This window comes from Adiantum capillus-veneris, chromosome 1 (assembly GCF_014529385.1).
Source record: "Adiantum capillus-veneris isolate H3 chromosome 1, ASM1452938v2, whole genome shotgun sequence".
NCBI classification, from domain to species: domain Eukaryota; kingdom Viridiplantae; phylum Streptophyta; class Polypodiopsida; order Polypodiales; family Pteridaceae; genus Adiantum; species Adiantum capillus-veneris.
The window spans coordinates 160201159-160222988 of NC_140931.1; the positions used below are offsets into that span (position 1 = coordinate 160201159).

Consider the following 21830-nt stretch of genomic DNA (forward strand, 5'->3'; position numbering starts at 1 on the left):
CCTACCTTTTCTAATTGTGTGAGAAGTGCATCAGTAGATGTTGCCATGGGTTCGTTCGCGAAGACGATGCGAAGAGAGCTTAGAGCTAGAGTTTTGTGAATGTGAGAAATGAAGTTTAAAAACTAAAAAGTCACTTATATACCCAAAGTCACTTTTTTAAAAGAAATTAAATTGATGTCAAAATAACTTAAAACTTTTATTTTAAACAAAATCACGCGACAAAGCACTGAAAGACACCAGCATTGAAAACATTTGTGCTCCACAACAAATAAATTACACGTTTCAATCGAAAACTTGAACAAGCTGAGAATAAACAAGTATGCGCAGAAACGATATTCAAAACACCGTATGTATTAATGTGGACAAAATCCATGTCAGTCACAAGCTTTTACAAGAATACATCGCGGAAACAGGATGTTCTCACACAGAACACTCTTCTCTTTCCTGGAGCGAACAATCTTTTCATTGATTACAAAGAGATATTGTTTGGGCAAGGTATATCTGAGATTAAGATACTCGCGAAGGTGACTACGATGCTAGTCATTGTTCACTGTAGTGTGGTGCACTGCATCCTCGTGGAGATGTATTTGCAGGTCAACTGGTTCTCTAGCAGCAACCTCAGAGTCTAGTGCCTCCCATTCTCCCATCGTCAGCTTCCATCTTCTATAGGGAAAGACCATCGACAAGCTTTGCTTTGCAATATGGTATCTGAACACCACCTTGTCAGCAACTACAAAGCACTTGATTCTATCTCCTTGGTGGTTGATCACCTTAGTTTCCCATCCAGCTGCAAGAAACCCATTGATCGCACTTCCCCCTTTGCAAGTCCACATTATTGGTGTCCTGTGAACACTCTGAAGTCGAAATATAAACACAAACACATGAAGAGACATAAACCATGTTACCGTGGCTTTATGGGAACCATAGGTGCACTTCATTGCTGCTTGCACATCCACCTTGATTCTCCTTTTGGTTGCTGCGATCAAGGCATTGTCTGGCTTAGGCCATTCCAAACTCTCCAAGGTTGGCGAGTGAACTAGAGATAGATTACCATATCCATTTCGCCTAGGTGTGACATAAGTATGATCATTAAAAAAAAATGTCACGTGAGGCAAGCTTAGAGTACTCACAACCAACATAGAGCAATTTGCCAAGCTCTGTGTGGATGGCCTCAAAAGTTCCAGTGAAGGACTCTATTGGCTCTCACTCTACAAAATCGGATGGAAAAACATCTGTAAACATGAACAAAAAGCAATGGAAATCTTACAATCATCAAAAGCAACACACAAAGCAGAAATACTAAATAGATAACCAAAAAACTTGCACGAGGAGTAAAAATTACAATTTCCAGGAAACCTCGATGGAGCCACTGCTGTCTCTAGCTTCAGTTGTGAAGCAACATACACATACTGCACCTTTGCAAGCCTCTTTCCATCTTGTGTTTGCTTGAACTCCATGATTCTTCCCTTCCAATGGTGTGCTCGAGAAGCCATGTGTCTCCTTGAGACCTTGTGTGCACCTCTTGAGCTGGGCTACATTGTCACCCACATCATTAGTTTTAACTCCATTGTCACCCAATATCCATTGTCGTCTTATATATTGTTGCATGAAATGGAGTCAATGACACTCCTAGGTCGTGGAGTACCTGATGATGCCATGGGAAATAGCGGCACAACCTGCACACAAACACTTATGATTAGACATTGCACATCCATGTTCTCAGTTGTATAAAGAGCAAGAATCTTGATGGTACACAAAGGTGAAGGATGCCACTTACTTCTATATTGTTTCACCTGCTTGTTGTCTTAATGTGGAAGAAATGTTGCAAAGCTTGAGAGGGAAGTAGATCCTCTCTATAGAGCTTAATGGAGAAGGAGCAAGAAACCTGTTGAGGAAAGAAAGAGGGATGATGTAGCAGAAGGATATGCTGTAGACTTCAGCTTTAGCTAGAGGTGTTTAGTAAAGCCCATGGAGTAATGGAGAACTTCAGTCTGAGGAGAATGCAGCCCTCAAGAATGCAGTAAGCTTGAGGAGGGAAAGGAGGTTCAAACTTCTGCTGTGCAGAGCTTTTGGGAGGGAAAACTGAAAGGAAGGAAAGAGAAACAAGGTGAAGTGAAGAGAAGTGAGAGACGGTAGGAGAAGTGAGAGATGGTACAGTAGAGAGAGAGAGGGAGAGAATGATCAGCACGTTTTTGGATGGGACCCCTTTTAGGAGAGAGGGGGGGAGAAACTAACAGCCAACAGAGAGAGAAAGGATTGGTTTTTACTCAATTATTTAGAGAAAAGTTCATTTTTTTGAATTTATAAGAGATTTTCTCTTTGTATTTTATAAAAGAGTACAAGTTTGACCACTTACTTTTAAGCCCTGCCATACCCACCATTTCAGTCCACATGGCATCCACCCATTTGCCCCTTCCATAATCTCCTTTTTAATCCCATGGCAAATAAAGAGGCCCCCTTAGACCCCATTCCCTTCCTAATGTCTACATTCATCACTTTGGTCGCTGATGAATGCATTCTAGATCCACATCCATCCTTTTGTGATGTCTACATGGTAATTGCACACCTCAACTAGGTGATGGCCCATATAACGAGAAGGGCAAGTACTTTAGTAACCATTACAATATAAGGACATGTTCAACTCCCATGATTTACATTGGGATTAACAACTACATTAGGTAAAGTTGAGTGGTCCCTCAAGTGTGTGATGTGGAGGAGGTGCTAAGACAAGTCAGGCCTTGAAGTAGACGACACGCTTACCATGCTACGGTGTATGCATTGCATATGAACATGGCATGAATAGGTGAGCTATTAGCAAAGCACTTGATAAGTGTGTGTGGGTCATTCCCATTATAATACTCCCAATGTGGATAACGGAAATAACATGAGCTAATACAAGCGCATACCTAGATAAGTACTGTGGGGGGGTAGGGATTGCTAGCCAAGGGGGGCCACCAAGGAAATTACTTCACTGTCGTTGATGTTCGGTGAGACGTTGCTTAAGAAATCAAAGAAATCCATTTAAGGGGATTGCGTCCAAAGTGTGGGAGCTCAAAATCCACTATCCCCAATAGCTCCTAGCTACCTAAGTGGTCTCTTGCAAGCCAAGCTGGCAGTCCTGGTCCCACACTGAAGTAGCTACGATTTGCAATACATTTAGTGCAAGAGCTAATGATGATGACCTCCTGATAAAATCTTGTGGTAGGGGGGGAGAAAGTTATGCGATTATTAAACCCACATATGAGGGTGCTGGGAGCTTAGTGTATAAAAGCAAAAGAAAATGCAACAGAGAAGATTAATAGGGTCAGATGGCTAAATGTGCCACGCGCACGCTCGATGGTGCACGCCGTATGGATATCTAGACATATGGCAGACACAACTTTATGAGCGCAAGAGAGCATTGGCTCGCTCAGCCGGTCCTACCCCCAATCATATCATTAAAGAAAATGGTTTGATCACAACAAAATACTATCAACGCAGCTTGCCCGCAATCTATATGACCATGTTATTGATGAGAAATCTACGGTTTGCTAACATGATTATCATAATTATGATACCCTGCAGAGTTTTGGATGCATCAATTGATCCACATAAAAATCTCTGCACGAAGTTATGGATGCATCTAGTCTTTGGTAAGCAAAATAGAGTTGAAAATCAAGATCATCGATGCATCAATTTATGGTTAGCATAATTTGAGATTAAAAATCAGACCGTGCACAGAGTTAAGGATGCGTCAATCTATGGTAAACTTGGTCCTAAAGTAGGAGAGTGACAGTATTAGATGGTAAGTGCTTGGGTCTGTGGTTAGTGCTTGCACATGCTCATTACACAGCCACACGCAGATGTCCCTCCGATAGGAATGTACAAAGACACACATCGGTTCTCACAGTCTACATGGACAAATCGGTTCTCGCAGACTGGTATGCAAAAGAAGTTGTGCTTGTAAATTAGCTATCACGTTTGTCTGTTTGTATAAGCAAACATGACATGTTTTTTCTTTTTGCAATTTGCAACTGAAGTCCCCTTTGCCCATGAAGTTCGAGCTCAGCTGTCAAAAAGCCTGGGTAACCTGAGTACTACATGTCAAGTTGGTCTTTCAAAGTTTCAAGCATTGGTAGCATCATTATGCTGCTGACATGTAGCAAGGCTCCCATAATCGCACAGCGGAGATCACTAGTTAATGGAAGGTCCTTGCTGCCAGTTTCCATGTTCAGTTGTCACAACCAAGATGCCCAAACATGATGCTGCTTTCTCGGATGATCCGCAGCAAATGATCTGTTCCACATTACATTGTCAGAGCAGATCTTGCCGCACATCCTACTTGTGGAGGCCCTCTTTTAAGCCATGAGCTTTCTCACACCGAGAGAGATGGACCCTGAACTCATTATATACAGAGCATGGATGGCATCTAGACCTATGCCGGAGTAGGGTAGATGGCAAACATGGTGCTGAGATGGTTGTCACAGCATGGGCTGGACAGAGGATCTATTCCCTTTCTTTTTACTTGTCCACACCTTACATGCGGCTATCCAAAGTGGATAGGGACGAAGTTATGAGGTGCGACTTAGTCCAGAGGACATACAGCACGACATCAACCACAATCCAAGGAAACCACTGCACACCGTGACACATGGGTGTAGACGACCACTGAAGGGGTTCACACTGACACTAGAGATGGCTATGAGCACGTGGAGCACCCAACGGCCGAGTCACTAAGAGTGACGGATCCCACATCGACTAAAAAGGCAAACCCGGGTGATCCTAGCTAGACATCAGGCAAATCTAGGTGACAAGAGATAGAGATGGAAGACTCTCTCCCACCATCACTGATGCACTCTATCTTATTACCTCATATATCCACGAGATGCATTTAGTGTATACCCCTTGTAGTAGAGCATAAATGTATTATGTATCATGATACACAGACATGGATCAGTTGTACCAGCTTTTTATTCGGCAAATTTAGCCTTCAGTAGATGTAATAAACATAAACTCTTTCTTTCTTCTTTCTTACCTGTAGATGCAAAGTTCCAAGCCAGGCTGTTGAGGAATGACCATTTCAGAGGGAAGAGAGCCCCCTTTTAGAAAAGAATTACAGAAAGGCGCTCCCAGTCATCAGCAATTAGACTAGCTATGGTGGTGTCTCATGCACACAAGGTAAGCAAAGCCCTGACAGTAAAAAAATGCTAAAATGCCAGCATCATGTATGAGATTGATGGGCCGAAGACTGTAGAACCTTAAAAATCTAGGTGGAACTCTTTAGGAGGCCCATGTTTAGTAGAAGACTATCCCAGCCGTCATGGCCAGAGAGATGCAGACAAAAAATAGTGTATTGAAGGTGCTTTCAATATGCTTTGCTGTCAAAAAGCTGTGCTGTGATCAGTTCATCCCACCAGAAATAAATCCCCGCTCATGGTTCTTCAATCGCAGCTGTTAACAAAAGCTATGACCCAATTCAGTGATATCAAGTCTCACCTGCTGTGAGGCGGTTCATGAACAGTATTTCATGAAATCCAAAATGTTCCGTGCAGTAAATGGCCTTTCCCCATCTTGTCTGCTCTCTGCAGATAAGCTGCTGAACTCGCTATTCTCTGCCAGTGACTGATCCACAACCTCTGTCAGTTGCACGCTACGAGGATGAGTTATAGAGTAATTTCACAAAGCGATTGCAGATGCTTAGTGGGGTTTGGTGGCTTTCTAGTGAACAAGCTGTGGTGTGTTGTTCCATGGATAATAGATGAAATGCTTATAAAAGGCTGGATCAACTACTAGGAATAAAGACTGGTAGGCCAATGGAGACTTACATGCAAGGTCCCCTTGAACTCTTTTGTGTAACTGCAGTCACCTTTAATCTCAAGAAGTTAGGCCATTGGTCAAGAAGTGAGCTCAGGCTTATACTAATTAAAGCATGCAAAGAACGAGGCAAGTTTGGATTCCAAAGTCGCAATTAGCACAAGCAACATAAGAAAAGGTTTGAAACTCTGCAGAGGCAGGATTCAGAGCCACAAGAACGCCCAAAACGCTATTATAACCAACGAGAGATTTGTATACCAAAAGGTAGCGATTGAAGCACGAAATTCACAAGAAGTTTTGGACAAATTATCACAATAATTCCCACATTGTGACTTACCTCAACATCATGAGCTTCGGTGAGGGAGGCACTGCATACCTAGCTAGGTACGATAGGGCCGGCGGTCCCCTGCCCCCAATCGTACCTAGCTAGGTATGCGGTGCCTCTCGAGTAGAAGCTCATGATGTTGTGCATTGTATGAAAAACACTGTAAAAGATTCCGATTTCCTACATGAGAAAATTTCTAAATCTTCGTTTCCATCCAAATACATATGGATCCCAAAAAAGAAAAGACTGACATCCATCAAAGAAACTGAACAACCAAGGAGCGCAACTGGATTCAACGGGATGGTGTAGGCTGAACTGCTAAGTTATCAGTCGAACAATGTTCTAATGATCAACATACTACTGTCAATCGAAGTTCAGAAGTACCACACTAATTTTGAGTACCAAATCCTCATCGAGTGATGGTGTTTGTCTTTGCTTAGAATACCTAGGCCTTGTGCTAAGGAAGTGAAAAAGCTCAGCAAGGAAACCTCCAAAAAAGGAACACCACATCATCACAAGATTATTCTGGCAGCATGTGATGTGGGTAAACAATCATGTAGACTGAACAACAAGCCTTGCATTGGCAACTAATTGCTGCAGTTTTTAAACAACTACCATCATGTACACGATACACTCTGCAAAGGCCTTGAATAGCCCATCTGCCATTTCCCAATCCTTGGAGATTAGGTCTTTGACAATTGCCATCCTTGAAGGTCCAGGGTTTGCAAATAGCTGACACACACTGGTGATTCATCTATGCCAGACTCCACTGCCACTAATTGCTTAAATGCTGATGCCAAATGATACATATAACATGATAAAGTTTGAGTTTGTACAACAACTCGATCTGGGTTGCATGACTACCCTCAAAAAAATCTTGTATTTGCAAAGTTCTAACCCAAGGAAACATCAAGAACTATGGTACTTGAGAAAATTGATCATTTGGTAAGGGTTTTCTGTTCTTGGCAAATAGTGACAACAATTGGCCTTGTGACTATCAAAGCAAATTTGACAACACAGCCAGAATACTATACATGGATATGTGTCTACATATGGCTGGTAAATTTCAGCTTCAAGGGCAAAGAGCAACTGCTAAATCCTAGTGACCAGCTCTGCCTTTCCCTTTGTAAGAAGCAAGGACATGAACACCATCATGACCGAGGACTTCGCAAGTTCATGGATGCAACAATTAAATGTAGCATCACCTTGCTCCTCCAATATTGCCGGTCCTTCAAGATTGGTATCTTTGTTTGAGTTAATGAATCAGGAGGGAGTGAATCTTGAGAGCATCAAACTCTTGGGCCTGGTCCTGCTTGCAGGAGTGGAAGACTGACATGCAAATGTCGTCAACCCATTGGTGCTTTGGCTAGGTAACACGATGTGGTTGTGAATTGAAAATGGCTTTGAATTATTATTATCTGCCACTTTCAAAAAGTTTTCCTTACCACAATTCTTAAGTGTCAGAGGAGGAAATTTGTCATAAAATATAATATCTAACTTTACCAAATAATTTTTCTCATATTAAACATGGGAAGATAAAAGGGAAACAAGAGTTAGGATATAGATATGTGCTTCTAAACCTATCTCAATAGGGGACCAAAAGGAGAAATGGTTGCATTTCAATAGGGGTCCAAAAGGAGACGGTCTACCAAAGAGCAATGTGCAATAAGTGCTTTTAGATCTACCTCAACAAGGGACTAAGAGGAGAGATTATTACATCTGAATAGGGGTTCCAAATGAGCAACATGCATCTAATGGATCTTAAAATACCTTAGGGTTAGCTTCATTAAAGACCTCCAAAAGTTAGTGTTAAAAAGTCCTTTGACCTTACGCAAGCTAGGTCCGCTAACCTCGAGGTGGGAATCCTACCCAAGCATGAGGTGCTAAGATGCTTAAAATGGTTGTGGGAACCTTGTCCAAAGCTTGAAGTGATTTTTATACTTAAATGACTAAGGTTTTTGAAATGTTAAATTCAAAGATAAATTCTGAAGAGGCATGAACGTTTCCATGCTTAATTGACTAAGACTTGAAGTATTCAATTCAAAACAAATGACTTAAGAAGCATAAAAGACACATGCTTGCTTGATTGACTAAGTTCTTGAAGTATTCAATTTAACCAAATGACTTAATAAACATAAAAGACACATGTTGAAATGATCCTCCACATATGGTCCTCATGATGTGCTTGAATGCTATTTGATAGGTTTTAAAGGGGTCCAATGAGAATTTAGATACATAAAAATAAATAATTAAGTTCTTTCTCTCAAAGAGAAAAAAAGGACACATGTCCAAATGAAATAATAAAATAATGAGAGAGAGAGAGAGAGAGAGAGAGAGAGAGAGAGAGAGAGAGAGAGAGAGAGAGAGAGAGAGGTGGACCAATCATGAGAGGGAGGTATACTTTCCTACACACACACATATTCTCTCATTATGTGGAGTGCAAAGTGCAAGAGCTCCATCTCCTTCTCCAAGCTTGTTGAGAAGTGGAGAGCTTATACCAACACTCTTGGCTATGGAATGCAAATCCAACCAAGAGCCATGCTTCAATGCTTAAGCTTGCCATCTTCTTCATCTTCATTACTATGCTATTATGCTATGCTAATTAAGAAGAGTGATGATAAGTGAGGAACTATTTCTTTCTCCTATGGAATGTTTCTTCTTCCTCTTTCCTACGCTCATTCCCCGCTAGCTCTCTCCACCTTCGAAAGTGTTTGAGGCCTTGTGACTGAGGCTTGGGATAGTTAATGTTTTTTGCAAAGTTTCTGTTAAGCTCGTGATGATGCATGAAGCTTTCCATCTTCATAGAATCACCAAGGTCACAAGGAACACAAAGATTGTATTGTAATAAAGTCTCTCTTGATGGGGGAATCTATAATACAAACGGATTTTGGAGGGGGGACCGGCTCCAAGTAAATCCGGTCCTCAACTATTGTCATGTTCTTTAATACTCTTTCTCTTGCAAAAGTATTGATCATGCCAAGTTAATTAAGTTCTATGTTTATGTGGCTACCATCAATTAAGTTCACCCTCTATGTTCTCAAAGTGATCTCACAAAAACGCTCACCTTAATTCTCTTAATTTCGCTATTTTTGAAGTTCATAGGCCATTCCCATTACATTGGTATCAGAGCGTTTGGTTTCTCTTTTCTTGCTTAAGAAGACAGGTCCTTAAGTAGCCTATTAATGATTGATTTTGTTAATTATATTAGGGTAAGTGGGACTTGGATCTATTATCGATTTTGTTGAGCCCACTATGTAGGATATGATGCACACCTTGGGAGTTTTGGTCTTAATAATGGGGTCTTTTTAGACTTGTCTACGGCTTTACCATTATTGATACATAAGAAGTCCAAAAGGAGCTATCCCTCAGCAATTCTGCTATGTTAGACCCACCCCACTACTCTCTATAATTAACCAATTATAGAGCAGTGGTTGTAGTTTTTAAAGTGCCGATTTTCAAAGGCTAAGAGGAGTAGCAACTAAGGTTTTGAATTGCCAAAAAATACACTAATTAAACACATAAGTATAATTAGCATGACTAAAAATAACCAAGAGAGTAGAATGAACATTAATAACTTTGATTTGCACATGAAGGTGCTAATGATGATGCCCCCATGTTTATCAATTATCTTGTTACTAGGTTGCATCAAGCTATGGGCAACCGTACCTTGCAAGCTGAAGTTATCCAACAACTTTGTGCTTATGGGATTTCCCTTCCTCTCCAAGAGGAGAGAGAGTTTAGGAGGGCTCTTGATGAGACTCCCAAAACAAGACTCTCTCCCATAGGAGAGGAGGAATCCAAAGAACGAGAAAGAAGTGAATCTCTAAGTTCCTCTAAAGATGTGGCTCCATGAATACAACGGTGTAGACTATCACCAACTCCTCCCAAGAGGAAACGGTCAACCCATACTCCTTCTCCTTGTCACTCCAAAAGGGAAGAGAAGAAACAAAGGAAGAAAAAGGCAAGAAAGAGGTCACCCTCTTCTCCTTCTTCTTCACCTTCCTCCTCTTCCGACGAAAGATATGGCTATTCTCCTAGAGAATACAAGAGGGGAGGACATCACCAAACTTACCCTTCATAGTGAAGGTCCCAAAAGCTCAAGAAGTTCAAAGAGGAGGAAATAATATCTCTTTTCTCACCTATGATGGCACCTTTGGTGCCACTGACAAAGTATTAGCCTTCATCCAACAATTTGATGTGGCCTTTGGAGACGAGGGCTTCAAGGATTCCTCCAAGCTACACCATGTAGCTATGCACTTCCAAAAATCTGTTCATCAATGGTGGGCTAGCCTTCGTGGCAATGGCGAGGACCTAAAGACATGGAAAACTCTAGGAGTTCCCATTATAAAGAAATTCCTTGCAAGCGATGCAAAGGACAAAGTACTCACCGAATAGCAAAGTTTGAAGCTTCTCTCACATGAGTCTATTCACAAACATGTGGACAAGTTTTTGGGATTTACATCTCAAAGCTACAGTCTTTCAAAGGATAGACTTCGCCAAACAAAAGCAACCATTTTGTGTGGAATTACCTAAAGAAATGACCAAGTATGTCAACTCACAATGGCCTAGCACTATCACCAAAGTCATCCACTGCACTATGGTTGCTTCAAGGATCAATTTTTAACAAGGAGTGATAAAAAATTTCAAGCCCATGGAAAACAAGGATCAAAATGAAGCTAAAGGGAAGAGCAATGCTCAAAAATCTTTCCAAGGCAACACCAATACCAACAACAACAAGGCCCAAGGAGAAAGGAGCTTACAAACGTAAAAATAAGCTCTCTCCCAAAGAATTATAGGCCTTTCATAAAGACTATAAATGATTTAAGTGTGGGAAGCAAGGACATGGTTATCGTTCTTGCCCCAAAAGAAATGTATGCAATGACACTCCTAGAGCTTCTATGGTTATCGTTCTTGCCCCAAAAGAAATGTATGCAATGACACTCCTAGAGCTTCTATGGTTTAAGCTCCAAAAGAGGATAGTCATTGAAAAGGCTCACCCCTCTCCTATGCTTGGGGAAAAGTAAGGGAGCATGATGTTTTCATCTTGTTTGACCCTGGCTCTACTCACAACTTCATATCAACGGAGTTGGCCACCAAGTTGGACATTCAAGCTTTTGAGATGGGAGATATTGTAACTATTGACACAGCTTTCAAGGGACAACAAGCCTCTATTACTCCCTTGATTGGGAAGTTGAGAGGCTTCATGTTCAAAGCTACATCGACAAAGCATACTTTTTTCAATCTCTCCTCTCTAATATGAGGACGTTATCCTAGGGTCACCATGGTTCACAACCGCAGGGCTGCCAACATGAAGTTCTCAGAAAGGAGAATCTATTTCACCTATAGGGTAAAGAGCATGTACATAGATGCTAATGAATCGGGGAACACCATATCCTTGGTAAATACGCTTGCTTTTGATAAGTTAATGAAAAGCTCTATTTTTGCGTATATGATTTTTGTTACAGAATCTGTAAATGATTCTAATGTTTTCACAAGGAGCAATAAAGGGAATGAAGAGGAATTAGAGTTGTCTAATTTCCTAAATGGATTCCAAGATGTTTTCAATATTTAGGTCACATTATCTCTCAAGATGGTATCCATATGGATCCATCAAAGTTGGAGGTAATAAAAGCATGGCCTAATCCAAGGAATCTACATGAGCTAAAAAGCTTTATTGGTATGTGTGCATACTATAGATGCTTCATAGCAAAATTCTCTCAAATAACAGAACCATTGTATGACTTAACAAGTAAGAATGTTAAGTACTTTTTGACTACTAAAGAGAAAAATGCTTTTGACAAGCTCAAGGAGAAGCTTACCTCCCAACCAATCCTTATGCTTTCGGATCTCTCAAAGCCATTTGAGGTCCAATGTGATGCTTTTGGTGATTGCATTGGAGCAGTTTTGTTTCAAGAAGGGCATGCCATAGCATATGAGGGCTGAAGGCTCAATGTCAATGAACGGGTCTTGGGCAAATACGAAAAAGAGGTTTTAGCTGTTCTACATGTCCTAGAAACATGAAAGCACTATCTCTTGTGGAATCCATTCATCCTACAAATGGATGACAAATCCTTAAGAATCTCATGACTCAAACCAAGGTTTCCGACAAATAAATGAGGTGGGCCAATTTTCTTTCGCAATTTAAATTTCGTATTGCTCACATTGCTGACAAGCACAATCAAGTGGTCGATGCACTTTCACAATGGCCAACGGTAAATGTGGTGTCCATAGCAACTCACAATGATCTATGGTTTATGATAGATGAGTATGCTACTGACCGAGACTTCAGGTAGGTAATTAAAGCCTTGCATTAGGGAAGGAAAAAAGAACCATTCACCTTGAAGGATGGTTATCTTCCAAACGATAATAGACTATGTGTTACTCACCAATACAATAATAAAGTCATGTATGAAGCCCATGTTTCTTCTTATGCGGGGCAAAGAGGGATTCCATAATCTACTCTTTGAGGAGTAGAAATGTATTTCTGTTGGTCTACCATGAAAAGTAAACATACAAGAGTATGTTTCAAAATGCGTGGTATACCAAAAATTGAAATTTGATCAAGGGAAGCAACTTAGATTGTTTCAGTCGACAAGCTTAGCAAGAAAACACACTCTATGCCTATCAAAAAGACTATTAAGGTACATCAAACGACAATCCTCTTTAGATCTAAATTTTCAAGTATATCATGGCTTGCCAACATCCATAGTGTCGGACAAAGATCCTAGAATGATCAGTAATTTCTAGAAGGGTGAGAATCTAGGAAGTAGATTAAATTTCTCTTTCGGCCTATCATCCACAAACCGATGACCAAAGTTAAGTAGCTAATCTAACGATTCTTGAATCTACTAAAAGATTGTGTCATGGAAGTAGATCAACATTCTCAATGAGAGAAGTACTACCTCTTATAGAGTATGTGTACAATGACATTGTACATACTTCTATGGGGAAAGCACCTTTTGAGGTTAAAGAGGGAAGATCCAAAAGTCTCTTACTACATAAAGTATATGGGAAGATCTTCATTGCTGATGATGAATAACGAAACTTACAAGAATCTTTTCCAAATATTAAAAAGGTTATATCCAGCACAAAAGAGACTTAGCCTTTAAGAAAAATGATTGGGTCTTGCTAAAGTTTCTCAAGGCTCATCTATGGCATACTATAGGAAAGAATCCTATGGGGCACCAAGAGTATTATGCTAAACTAGCAAAAAGATACTATGGTCCTTTCTTTTAGAAATTTTAAGCCAATCAATGAGATGGTTTATTAGTTACAGTTGCCCAACCATTGGCTCATTCACAATGCTAACCATGTGAGCCTACTCAAGCCTTACAGGGAGAGCCACAAAAAGAACCGATAATGGAGGACCTGCCAGAGATTGAAGATCAAGAAGACGTGTTACAGCCCAAATCGATTCTTTGACACGAAGACAAGGTACTAAGAAACAGTAAGATTATCCAATGATATCTTGTTAAGTTTAAGAATTATCCTTTTAAAGATGCTAGATGGATGCAAGGAACCTAGCTTAAGGATAATATGAACTTTGTCAATGCTTACAATGCTACACTAGAGTAAGCAAATGAAAATGCATTTTAAATGAATAATGTTTTTGTCTTATAAGACTCCTTCTCTTTATTTTATTGTGCACAAAATTTAAGAAGTATGCATGCTTAGGATCATGTTTGTGGTGACGACGTCTCCCAAAAACCAAGTAGAACTTGTCACTCTACTTTGGAAGTATGATATGGACTAAAGGGCAGACATGCTTGCAGCAGCTACATCTCCTGAGCACCAAATGGATTAGTCATCCATTCTTGAATGATGTCATAGGGTAAAAAGGGATCCTCTAGCTGCTAAGAAACATGGACTAAGATTTATCTTCTCTACCTCATAGCCGAGGACGACTATGATTTCAAGAGAGAGGTAATGTCATAAAATATAATATCTAACTTTACCAAATGATTTTCTCATATTAAACTGATCATTTAACATGAGAGGATAAAAGGGAGAACAAGATTTAGGATATAGATATGTGCTTCTAGGCCTATCTCAACTGGGGACCAAAAGGAGAAATGGTTGCATCTCAATAGGGGTCCAAAAGGAAACGGTCTACCAAAAATCAATGTGTGCAATAAGTGCTTCTAGATTTACCTCAGCAAGGGACCAAGAGGAGAGATGGTTACATCTCAATAGGGGTCCAAAAGGAGGTAGTCTATCAAAGAGCAATGTGCATCTAATGGAGCTTGAAAGACTTTAGGGTTAGCTTCATTAAAGACCACTAAAAGTTAGCATTAAAAAGTTCTTTGACCTCACGCAAGCTAGGGCTAACCTCGAGGTGGGAATCCTACCCAAGCATGAGGTGCTAAGATGCTTAAAATGGTTGTGGGGACCTTGCCCAAAGCTTGATGTGATTTTTATACTTAAATGACTAAGGTTTTTGAAATGTTAAATTCAAAGATAAATTCTCAAGAGGCATGAACGTTTCCATGCTTGGTTGACTAAGGCTTGAAGTAATAAATTCAAAACAAATGACTTAAGAAGCATAAAAGACACATGCTTGCTTGATTGACTAAGTCTTTGAAGTATTCAATTCAACTAAATGACTTAATAAGCATAAAAGACACATGTTCAAATGCTCCTCCACATGTGGCCCTCATGATGTGCTTGAATGCTATTGGATAGGTTTTAAAGGGGTCCAATGAGAATTTAGGTACATAAAAATAAATAATTAAGTTCTTTCTCTCAAAGAGGAAAAAGAGGACAGATGTCCAAATGAAATAATAAAATAATAAGAGAGAGAGAGAGAGAGAGAGAGAGAGAGAGAGAGAGAGAGAGGTGGACCAAGCATGAGAGGGGGGTATACTCTTCCAGACACACACACATATTCTCTCACTGTGTGGAGTGCAAAGTGAAAGAGCCCCATCTCCTTCTCCAAGCTTGTTGAGAAGTGGAGAGCCTACACCAACACTCTTGACTATGGAATGCAAATCCAACCAAGAGCCATGCTTCAATGCTTAAGCTTGCCATCTTCTTCATCTTCATTACTATGCTATTAGGCTATGCTAAGTAAGAAGAGTGATGACAAGTGAGGAACTATTTATTTCTCCTATGGAATGTTTCTTCTTTCTCTTCCCTACCCTCATTCCCCGCTATCTCTCTCGACCTTTGAACGTGTTTGAGGCCTTGGGACTGAGGCTTGGGATAGTTAATGCTTTTTGCAAAGTTTATGTTAAGCTCGTGATGCATGAATATTTCCATATTCATAGCATCACCAAGGTCACAAGGAACACAAAGATTGTATTGTAACAAAGTCTCTTGATGGGAGAATCTATAATACAAACACCTGTTGGAGGGGGAACCGGCTCCAAGTAAATCCGGTCCTTAACTATTATCATGTTCTTTAATACTCTCTCTATTGCAAAAGTATTGTTCATGCCAAGTTAATTAAGTATTATGTTTATGTTGCTACCATCAATTAAGTTCACCCTCTATGTTCTCAAAGTGATCTCACAAAAATGCTCACCTTAATTCTCTTAATTCCGCTATTTTCAAAGTTCATAGGCCATTCCATTAGAAAATTCACATGGTTTAACCAAAGGGTATGAAGTAAAAGGTAAGGAGGAAATGGTCTGCAGATTAAAGAAGAGCTTGTATGATTTAAAGAAATCATAAAGACAATGGTACTTGAAGTTGATCGATGGATGTTGGATCATGGATTCACTAGATGCAACTTAGATCACTGCGTCAACACAATGAATTTGGAAGATGTGAAGCTCATCATCCTAATGTTGTATGTTGATACCATGCTAATTGCAAGTGCTAACATGCAGGACATCAAAGACCTAAAAGAGGAGTTTTCTAAATCTATTTAGATGAAATATTTAGGTGCTGCAAAGAGGATACTTGGTATGAAGATATCAAGGGATAGGATGAAGAAGACAATAAAGCTATCTTAAGAGGATTACATCAATAAGGTATTAGAAAGGTTTGCAATGCAAAATGCAAAAACGGTTTCTACACATTTGGCTAGTCACTTTAAACTAACCAAGGATATGTGTTCAAAGACACGAGAGTAGATATCCTGTATGTCTAAAGTTCCATATGCTGCAGTAATAGGTTCTCTTATGTATGCTATGGTCTAGACAAGGCGTGGCATTGCACATGCAGTGGGAGTTGTAAGTAGGTTCATGGACAACTCAGGTAAAGAGCATTGACCAGATGGAAGTGGATACTTAGGTATCTGAAAGGGACAACAATAAATTCTTTGTATTCTGAAGGAACTAATATTTTTTTGCAAGGGTATGATGATGCAAATATAGTAGGTGACAAAGATACTTAAAGGAGCACTACTGGCATGGCTATGTCTTCACGATTCGAGGCACAAGAATAAGCTAAGCTTCAAAGTTGTAGAAAGTGGTCTCACTTTCTACCACGGAAGAAGATTATGTAGCAATGATAGAGGCAAGCAAAAAAACTCTGTGGCTTCACAGATTCTTAGAAGAGCTTGGATTCAAACAAGACAATTGTGTCTTGTACAGTGATAGCCAAAGTACTATCCATCTTGCAAAGAACTCATACTTTCACTCAAGGACAAAGCACATTGATGTGAGATATCACTTCATACACACTCTTTTGGAAGAGGGACGACTAAAGCTAGGAAGAAAGGTGCATATAAATGAAAATCCTGCAGATATGTTTACAAAGGTATTCAAAAAGGACAAGTTGAGCTTTTTCTCATCTTCAATTGCCACTCAAGGATAAGAAGCCAGGATGGAAAGAAGGCACAGGTTTGATGTGGAGATCAACCTCCTAGTGAGAGATTGTTAAGTATGGAGCTTGATTTACTCCTTGTTATTTTTTGAGTTAAAAACGCACATTTGTAAGTCCCCTGTTATGAGGAGAAGCCATCGTGTGCGTGAAGAAAAATCACTCATTGGAAAACCAAAATTTCCATGGCTAGTATCAAGCTTTTCTCGAGACTGGAGTGCCGGAATATTTATTTTTGCCGAAATATTATGGCCGGACAACGGCCAAAAGAGGTCGAAAAATGGCCGATCGGCTGGCAAAATGGTTGGTGGCCGGAAGTCAATGGCCGGTGGCCGATTTCAAATCAGACTTGTCTTTTCAAGGGCGGCCACACATGGGCGCCTGGGAGAATTCAACTCGGACTTGTCTACACAAGGGCGGCTACACATGGATGCCTCTCATGAGAGAGGGATGCACTTTTGGCCTATAAAAGGAGGCCTTTTCTACACACAAAAATGGATTGAAGAGGTGAAGCATTGTGAAGTTGATGCAACAAGGTGGATGTGAGGTGGTAAGAGCTAAGCAAGGCAGGAGCTTCAAAAGGATATAATTCCTTTGTAATATACTTCTTGTTTTGAAGTACTAAAGCCATTCATAAGCTTCTTTCTTGTGGACGTAGCCCACATTGGGTGAACCACATATGTCGTGTGTGCTCTCTCTCTCTCTCTACTCTATATTCTCTCTTGTGTGAAAATTATCTCTCTCCATTAGTAAACTACTCAAATATCTACTTAGCTACATCATACTCCCTAACATATCTCTATGCACCTCCATGCAATTGAATTGATAGGGACACAAATCTATTTTATCATTTGAGAGGTGGTTGGCATGCTAGCAACAAGTAGTGCTTGGCATGCCATGTGAGAAGATCCACCATGGACCTACTTTGAGGAATTAGTGGAATACCTTACTGGAGGTTGGAACCCCGTCCATGTTGGCCTTGTAGCATGTATCCATGCAAACGGAATAGGTTGTGGAATGTGCATGTTGATTGCAGTAAAGTATGTAGTCCTTGATATATGCATGGATGTGCTCATACTCCATGCCAAGTGCAGTGACATACAATCTTGTGTGTATAATCCAAATACATAGATCAACCAAGAAGAATTCAAATAAACATAAAGTAAAGTCAAAACTTACTTGAGGGGCACATCTCCACTATCATTTCTTGCTTGCAAGTTGACAACATCCAACAATGTTTGTGTAAAGAGGTGTTTTAGCACTTGATAGAAACATGTCCTTTGTTGCTTGTGCCCATTTAGTGCATGTCCTACACTCCTCATCACACATGTTAACTTCACAAGCCAAGAACTTATCAACCATGTCAAGCATGTGCTCATCCTCAAACTCAAAGTGACCCTGAGAGGTGTGTAGAGCAGCTGTCAAAGCAGAGCTAGTGCCAAAATCACTCAGCACCTTGCCTTCATTGACCTGCTCTTTTCATTGTTTTTCATTTTTGCGTGCCCTCCCCACTCCATCAATAACATACCAATGGGGAGAATTTCCAACCAAGGGTGGAATGGTTCTCCCATCAACTCGAGTGCTTTTTTGAGGTTCTTGCCAAAGGCTCTTCTTCTCCATATACTCCAAATAAATGAACCACAAGCAAGGAATTGTGACTTTGCACGTGTTATAAGGGAAACAAAGCTTGTCCTTGAGACATTGCTCGCACTCCAAACCATTTGAAGGGCCATGTCCATCCCTATCACCTTGCACATGCATGAAAGAGAGATGCATCAATTCAACATTTTTTTTAACAATACAATTGGTTAAAAAAATGAATAGTAAATATGTTAGAATAAAGCTAAATTATGAGAAGTGAAAAAACTATATTAATTTAAAAATTGATAAGTATGAAAAGAAAAATAAGTGTAAAGAAATAAAAAGGTTAAAAATAGTACTAGAAAATGTCACATTGAATAGTGGTTGAATAGTAGTTAGGTGTGTAGCCTCAAATTCTTTTTTGGCCATTTTAAATTTATTGAGAGCAATAATAGGCGTGAAAATAGGTGTAGCAATAAATGTGATAATAGGCCCGACAAACTCTAGTTGACTTAAAATAGAAACAAAGTAGGGTATGCCACCATTTTGCAGCATAATATGCTCTTCTTCTTGTCCTTCCATCATGCCTATGATGCTATTTTGTCCTTCTCTCTCTCTCTCTCTCTCTCTCTCTCTCTCTCTCTCTCCCCCCTTTGGTGGAGATCTTGCTCACTTGGCATTCATTGGAGAGGAGATTAAAACCACAAGAAGGCTTGGCACAAGAGGGCCGCAAGAGGACCGCAAAAGATAAGCTTCTATACAAATCCCCCCCAACCCCATTGTCTTAAACTTCACCTAGACACACATTAGAAAAGATAGAGAGAGAGAATCCATACCTGTTGAATGTGTTTTGTAGGTGTATTATTAAAGACAAAGGTAAAAGGGACAGAGGAAGATAGAGGGACTAGAATACTTTTGTTAAATTAGTGTTAATTAGAGAGAGAAAATGTGTGAAGTTAGTGTTAAAGTAGAGAGAGGAAAAGTTAAACATTAAACATTAGATGTAGATAGATAGGGAGAGGATAGACATAAAGAGAGAGGGGTAGATAGAGAGGGACCTGGAGACTAGGTGTAGAGAGGGTAGAGATCAAGTAGATATTAGGTAGAGATAAATATGGTAGATATTAGGCTAGGTATAGGGAGGATAGAGATTAGGATAGAGAGGGTAGAGATTAGGTGTAGAGAGGGTGTAATAGGAGCAAATGTAATAGTAGAGAGGGAGAGGGTAAATTATAACATGTAGAGAGGGTAGATATAGATAGGGTAGATTTTAGGTTAAATAAAAAGGGTCAAGAGATGTAGAGAGGGTAGATATTAGGTAGAGATAGATAGGATAGGTATTAATTTAGATAGATATATAGAGGATAGAGACTAAATATAAAGAGATTAGAGAGAGACTAGGTCTATAGTTAAAAAATAATCTCTTTTAGATGTTGGGATGAGAGACCACCTGCTAGGGACCCCATCTTTGTCCTTTGATTGGTTCACATTGCAGATAGGACCCCACTCGAGGTGGATGTCGCCTCCAGTCGTGGTCTTTAGTAAACACTATACTAACTCTCCTTTCTCACACCACTCGACAATGTGGCAACATTGTGAATAGCTCATTGACTTTGAATTCTAAGTAGGAGACTGGTTCCTTTCAAGAGCTTTAGCTCCCCACCTAATTGCAAAAATGAAATGAGTTGATCACTTATGATAGCTATTCCAAGGTTAGATTTCTAGTGTCAAATGGGAGATTTTAGATCAAATAAAATGAACAAAGTCAAATTAAAGAAGGAAAGACAAAAAAGAGAAGTCTGAACAAAAAAGTCAGACCAATATCTGAATTAAAATGAAAGAATTTAGATGACAAGAATTGAGAAAACTAGAAATTAGAGATTCAAATTCATAACTAGTTTAAAAGTTCAAGCTTGGAAGTATAATCGATACAGTCACTGGTGCCTAGAAGCTCTATAATCCATATAGTGACTAGTTACAAATGATACAAGAGTTTCAATCTATTTGTAGAACTAGACCAAAAAGACTCCTCCCTATATGAAAGTAATGGGTTCTATTTGAAGGTGTCTATACTGCATTTTGACTAATTGTACAATCATACAAAAGCTAGTAGTTATTAATAAATCCACCAGGCAACTCGTAGAAGTGACTTTTGTGTAGACTATCTTTAGGGGTAGGTTCCCACTATCTACAAGGTGAAGAAATAGATGCCAATCTAGGTAGAAGAGGGGATACAAAATATCAAGCCTCTGAACACTCATCACATTACAAAGATGATACTCTAAGAGAGCTGAAACATGCTCTCATTCACATGGCTCTCGTCGTGACAAGAAGAGCGAAGTAAAAGTACAATGTATGTCATTGATGCCAGCAAGAATAGTAAACGGCTAGGATCACACTTGAAAGCAAGTCAAGGGAAGGAGCCTAATATAGTTATAGAGGTTGATGGTGACTACAATGAGATATAAGAAGCATATATATACCATCTTGATAAGCACAAACATTGGGAGTAAAACTACATCATAATGACAAATATAGATATCGAGGAAAGAAATCAGATCATTATAAATCTAGACACGGTTATGTAGGCCAAAGACTGACCATTCAAGATCCCAATACAAGAATCTAGATCAACACCAATAATACAAAAAGCTAGAAAAGAGTACGCCCATAGGAATTTTGCCAAAAAAGTATGGGAACAAAAAGATAAAACAAATGTTAGCATCAATGAATATATAGTTCTCATAGCTGAAATAGACCTGAATGCTATTCTTCTAGATCAGTAGAGAATAGAGAGACAAAGAAAATTGTACCCAAATAATTTTAATGAATCAAACAAGAAGGAAAGAACAATTGATTTGGATGGAAGGCCTTCAGATATTTGGATAGCTTAACTGAGTCAAACAAAGAGAAAAAACCAAGAAGAAAGTACGTTAACATGACATGCTTTAAGCTGTCCCAGCTAGTACTAATTAGCACAATTTGACATATGCTAACTAGTACAAGAACACAAGCTAGATATCTAAGATCTATGATGTATAATGTATTAATAGAAAGCTCCTGAAACAAGGAATAAATGTACAAACTCCGACAAATTTGATCTTATTTGTAGAAATTTTATTATGTGCCAAGTGCTTTTAGGTGTGCTAATTTGAATATGCTAACTAGCACAAAAAGCATGTCACGTTCAACATGCTTCTACCCACCAATTAATTTGGATGGAAGGCCTTCAAAAGTGGGAGAAAGTTGGACACCTAGTAGAGGAACTAGACCACATGGGGTGACAAAGGAATCACGCAATAGAACACACAGGCACCTTGAATGCAATAGGGTACTAATTGAGTGAGATGAGTATTCAGTCAAA

At 39.6% G+C, this 21830-nt stretch overlaps 1 long non-coding RNA gene and 1 other non-coding gene across 4 annotated transcripts; one reads left to right on the top strand and one right to left on the bottom strand.

The window, feature by feature from the left end:
• Window positions 1-345: 345 nt before the first annotated feature.
• LOC147465904 (uncharacterized) lies at window positions 346-5785 on the bottom strand. Of its 3 annotated transcripts, none has more exons than XR_015188181.1 (5): window positions 5476-5785; window positions 1778-1885; window positions 1646-1676; window positions 1343-1532; window positions 346-1232 (listed from the first exon to the last, which is right to left on the bottom strand). It is a non-coding gene; the product is annotated as an uncharacterized LOC147465904 (long non-coding RNA). The 3 variants fall into 3 exon arrangements; XR_015188183.1 differs by having other exon boundaries at window positions 346-976; window positions 1131-1232; window positions 1343-1676; XR_015188182.1 differs by lacking the exon at window positions 1778-1885.
• LOC147465905 (U11 spliceosomal RNA) lies at window positions 3297-3425 on the top strand. The gene has a single exon (XR_015189828.1). It is a non-coding gene; the product is annotated as a U11 spliceosomal RNA (small nuclear RNA).
• Window positions 5786-21830: the final 16045 nt, after the last annotated feature.